This window comes from Apium graveolens, chromosome 10 (assembly GCF_009905375.1).
Source record: "Apium graveolens cultivar Ventura chromosome 10, ASM990537v1, whole genome shotgun sequence".
NCBI lineage: Eukaryota > Viridiplantae > Streptophyta > Magnoliopsida > Apiales > Apiaceae > Apium > Apium graveolens.
Window position 1 is genome coordinate 67,509,121 of NC_133656.1, and position 5,848 is coordinate 67,514,968.

At 30.0% G+C, this 5,848-nt stretch overlaps 1 long non-coding RNA gene across 2 annotated transcripts; it reads left to right on the forward strand.

Annotated features, from left to right (window-relative positions):
• Positions 1-1,319: 1,319 nt before the first annotated feature.
• On the forward strand, positions 1,320-2,640 carry LOC141693922 (uncharacterized). Of its 2 annotated transcripts, XR_012563306.1 has the most exons (4): positions 1,320-1,555; positions 1,657-1,737; positions 2,098-2,192; positions 2,294-2,640. It is a non-coding gene; the product is annotated as an uncharacterized LOC141693922 (long non-coding RNA). The 2 variants fall into 2 exon arrangements; XR_012563307.1 differs by lacking the exon at positions 2,098-2,192.
• The last annotated feature ends 3,208 nt before the right edge of the window (positions 2,641-5,848 follow it).

Sequence of the window (5,848 nt, forward strand, 5' to 3'; positions counted from 1 at the left end):
GTTATTTTAAATAAATATATATTTGTCACTTTTGTACAATATAATACATGTGGTGAATTTTTAAAATTATTATTAGTCTTACATTAGTGTTCCCCTTGAATGTAATCATGTATCTATATAATAATTCAAAATAATTATACTTCAAATTTTTATTATAAAGAGAAAAATAAAAAGTTAAATTGTTAATCAAATAAACGAAAAAAAGTAAATATAACTAAAAATATACAAAATATTAGAAAATTAATATTTACTAAAACTATGAAATCACTTATTAATCTTTCGAAAATAATAACAAATATGAAAAGGTAAATAATTTAAATAATAATAAAAATTCAAATTTTAAATAATAACAATCACTTTAGCTGTTTACATTTTTTAGAACTTACAAATATAAAGCTATTTAGTATTAAAGTAAATTGTGTCTCCCACTTTCCTAGAGATTTAGAATTCTGTAAATCTAGTTATTCAATTTAAATAATTAAAAATCGGAAAATAAAATAAAGTGATATATATACCTACTATCTATTATAATACCAAAATTTATGAATTGATAATATTTTATAATTTTTGGATATGGGAAAAAATATCTTTTTAAAATATATTTAAAAATTTGTATTGATAAATCATTAACCTAAGTATGAGAGGGTAAGGGATCATTTGATGACCATAAAAAATGATTACCAAATGAAACTAAAGTTATGCACAAACCCAAAATCTATCATAAATGTCATGAACTCAAAGGTGCTGTATATAACTCCATACTCAAATTAATAGTTTACAAAATTATAAACATGATCTATCATGTATGTATCATAATAGTAATACAAATATGTTACTCAGTAAAAAAGTTACTTAATAAAAAAGTATGTCAATATTATCCAGTTTGAATAAAGTATTTCAAAATATTAATTTACAGAAATTATTAAAAAATAATAATTTAAATAATTGTATATTTATAATTTAACATTATAAAAAAGACAATAACAATAATAAAATAAATTGTGTTATTTTATAAATTATAATTGTATTAGTCATTTAAATAGGTATTTATTTTAACTGTTTAAAATTGATTAGTTCATTAGATTTTATTTATCCAAAAAGTGTAATTCATCATATTTCATAAACCTATACAATTTTAAGTCACTTTACTTGTAATATTTACTGGTTACATAATTTTGGCCCATTTTACTTACAAGGCCCGATTACCTGGCCTAGAGGGCCTATTAGCTCAAGTGGATTTTTATAAGGCCCAAACACTATATTTTTAGGTTATATATATGATTCTATCCTTCTACCATAGCCGCACCTCTTCTAAATAGACGACAAGCTTCTTTTTATATATGATATAGTTTTCTTTTGAAAGTGAAGTGTTGTGGGAAGATAGTAATCCATATATTTCTATTTTATATTTTCAATTTTTCTAGCATCTTTATCTATATAAGAATTTGTCTGCTTATACCTCTCACCCCCCGTATCTCCCTCAGATCTAACTAAAGTGTGTTTGGCAGTGACATGGTCCCCTCTCGTCATCATTGAGGCACTAAAACATTTAAAGGTATATTACAATTTTAATTTAGTATGCTCCCAAACATATTTAGAAATTAAATTACTCTTGATTTATGTTATGTTAATATATGTATAAATAAATTATTACAGAAAACAATGAAGAAAATGCTCCGGAAAAAAAATTGGATCAAGGAGTGAAGGAAGGAGAGGAGGAGGTCCCTCCAAGAAATTGTGGGTAATTTTATGCTTTCCTAAATTATTGCTTACAAATAATAGGAATATAGGAAGGAAAAATGTTAAAATTTATATATTACACAAATATATTGTGAAGTAAATTAACAAAATTATTAATCAACCATATAATTTTTATGCTAAGAAAATATTATTTTCGCTAATCCCTTCATGTATAGTTTTTTTTATCTGTGATATATGGTAACTGGTGATACCATCCTTAACTATTATTTTAGATATAAGGTTGTTATCGAAAATATGACTACAAAGAAAAAACAAATCCCGTATTGAAGATAAGTTCATTTATTAGGAGTTATTATATAGCTATTCTAACACTATTTGGGTTTAAAAAATTCACAGTTGAAAACAAAAAAATGTTTCAATTATTTCAACCAGGAGCGCAATTTGACCTAATAACTATGGATTTTCAAATGCGAATAATGGATGGTGTTGAGGTTAGTTGTTTATTTCAATGTATAATCTCATTTTTGAAAATATTTGCAGATTTCATTATAATTGAATATCCTTATATTTATTTTTGATATTTTTCTTTTAGGCGACCAAAACCTTGAGAGAAATGGGAGTGGATTATACTTGCAGTGACCGTTAGTGATGACTGATGTGATGACCATAGATGAAAGTTTTATAGAAGCGGGCATAGATCACTTCATATCTAAGTCTCCAAATGCTATAAAGTTGCTTCCTCTTAAATAGTACGTGAACAACGAATCAACAAAGTAGCAGTAAATAGTTAAACATAAATGTGTTATATGTATACACAAGATATCTCATTATATGTCAAATTATTAAGATGGTGGTCACTTTTATTCACTCATGTAAAAATAACATATTGAAGTTAGCCCTTAAATGACTAGCTTATGAGAAAAATAAAATAAAAATACAGTACTTCACTGAAATTCAAGTACATGGAACTATCACCAATCGTTATATTTGATTGTTACACCAAACTTCAAGCATTATAAAATTTTGGCTTAGAAGGATTTTTGACCTCAAAGTATCACTATATTTGGTTATCAAACCTTAAAGTTTGGATATCAGAAAATCAAAATATCATGTATAAGTTTGTTGGAAAAAAACCTTTTAATCTCGAAAACATTAAACGCAACTTGAATTAGAAGCGCACAAATAACTACATAAATCTTCACAATTATTTTATATCATTAAAAAAATAGTACACGGTCTTGTTTCTCTTCTATCAAATTAACGACCTTAGTGTTCGACCTTAGTGTTTTTCTATGTCATGTTTATGTCAAGAAAAAAATATGGCTTAGTGTTTTTATATGTCATGTTTATGTTCAAGAAAAAAATATGGCTTAGTGATTGTTAATTATTATTCGAGATACACGTGGATGTTATTTGTTCATTCAAAGGATGAAACAACTGATATGATTATTGATCATATCAACAAATTTGAGTTAAAAGCTAGAGTGTCTGTTCGTACCATCAGATCAGATAATGGAACATAATTCATAAATGCAAAGTTGAATGATTTTTGTACTGAGAAGAGCATCTCAAGACAGTTTTAAGCATCAAGAACACCACAATAGAATGAAGTGGTTGAGAGGAAAAATCGAACATTGGTTGAAACTGCAAGGATTATGCTTAATGAAGCAAATCTTCCGACGTACTTCTGGGATGATACAGTTAACGTTGCATGTTATACTCAAAACAGAACCCTGATTAACAAGATGTACGAGAATATCCCTTATGAGTTAATGTCAAACAAGAAACCATCAGTGAAATAATTTCACGTGTTTGGAGGAAACTGCTTCGTGTTTAAGGATGATGAACATCTTGGCAAGTTTGATTCTAAGGCTGAAAAATGTATCTTTTTGGGATATTCTATAGAGTGAAAAGCTTATAGGGTGTATGTGATTAATGATCAAAAGGTTGTGAAGAGCCTTAATGTAAATTTTTATGATGCTAAGCTCCCGACTATTCAAAAAAAAGATAATTTAGATAATCTTGATGTAGAAGACTTTTCAAATGATGAAGACAAACCTGGGGTTGTTCTATGTGGTAATGACAATGGCAATGATCCTGATAATGATCATAATTCTGATTTAGACTTTGATGGTCCAGATGACAATGGTGATATTGGTTATGTAGAAGAGCAAAGTCACGTTATTTCTGAGACAAGTCCTCAAGTGTCAGATTCTGGAGATCAAGCTGGCAATAACTCAGAGATAGAGCAGAACAAGAAGCAGAACCAAGATCCCCTATTCAGAATGATAAGAATGAAGAACATGTTGAATCATCAAGAGCTAATTTGCCTAAAGAAATTAGTTAGAATAAATCTCATACTCCTGATTTGATCATTGGCAATGTAGAGGCAATTGTTTAGACTAGAAGAGTTACATCGAGTGAATTTCTTTATTCTGGAATTTTATCTCAAATAGAACTAAAGAAAGTAGATGGAGCTCTGGGAGATCCAAATTGGGTGATTTCTATGCAAGAGGAGCTCAATCAATTCAAAACACAGAAAGTATGGAAGCTTGTACCCAGGCCTAAAGATAAATCTTTGATTGGTACAAAGTGGGTGTTCAGAAACAAGCTCGATGAAGATGAAATTGTTACAAGAAACAACGCGATACTGGTTGCTAAGGGATATTCGCAAGAATAAGGGATTGACTACGACGAAACCTTCGCACCATTTGCTAGACTTGAAGCCATCGGGATTTTCTTAACATTTACAGTATATTCAAACTAAAATATATATCATATGGATGTGAAAAGTGCTTTCCTGAATGGTGAGATTTAGGAAGAGGTCTACCTGGAGCAACCCCTGACTTTGTAGATTTCGAGTTTGAAGATTTTGTCTATCTTCTCTTCAAGGCTCCTTATGGTCTTAAGCAAGTGTCGAAAACATGGTATGACACTCTCTTGAAATTTATTCTTGAAAATGGTTTCACTAAATGTGTCGTAGATAAGACTCTGTTTCATAAAATGCATAAAAATGATATCATACTTGTGCAAGTCTATGTTGATAACATTATATTTGGACTTTGTGAAGCATGTGAGAAAGGAAAATCAAAGAAAGCATCACAGAAAAGGAAGACAATGACTGACATCACTGAATTACTACAACTCCTTCACATGGAATTTTTTGGCCCGGTCAATATCATGTCTATGTCAAAAACAAAATATGGCATAGTGATTGTAATTACTCTTCCAGATACACGTGGGTGTTATTTGTACATTCAAAGGATGAAGCAACTGATATAATTATTGATTACATCAAAAATATTGAGTTAGAAGTTAAAGTGCATGTTCGTACCATCAGATCAGATAATGGAACATAATTCAGAAATGTAAAGTTGAATGATTTTTGTACTGAGAGGGGAATCTCAAGAAAGTTTTCAGCATCAAGGACACCACAACAGAATGGAGTGGTTGAGAGGAAGAATCAAACATTATTTTAAGCTGCAAGGACTATGCTTAATGAAGCCAATCTTTTGACCTACTTCTGGGCTGAAGCAGTTAACACTGCATGCTATATCTAAACAAAACCTTGATAAACAAGATGTACGAGAAGAGCCCTTATGAGTTCATGGCAAACAAGAAACCATCAGTGAAATAATTTCACGTGTTTGGAGGAAAGTGCTTCGTGTTTCAGGACGATGAGCATCTTGGCAAGTTTGATGTTAAGGCTAAAGAAGGTATCTTTTTAGACTATTTTCTAGAGGCAAAAGCTTATATGGTGTATGTGATTAATGATCAAAAGGTTGTGGAGAGCCTTAATGTAAATTTTTATGACACTAAGCTCCCAAGTATTCAGAAGGAAGATAATACAGATAATCATGATGTAGAAGATCTTTTTAATGACGAAGATGAACCTGGGGTTGTTCCAGATGGTAATGATAATGGCAATGATCTTGATAATGATCATAATTCTGATTCAGACTTTGATGGCCCAGGTGATAGTGGTGACATTGGAGATGCAGAAGAGCAAAGTCACACTATTTCTGAGACAAGTCCTCAAGTTTTAGATTCTGGAGATCAATCTGGTAACAACTCAGAGGGAGCTAAATAAGAAGCAGAACAAGGATCCCTAAGTCATAATGATAAGAATGGAGAATATCCTGAATTA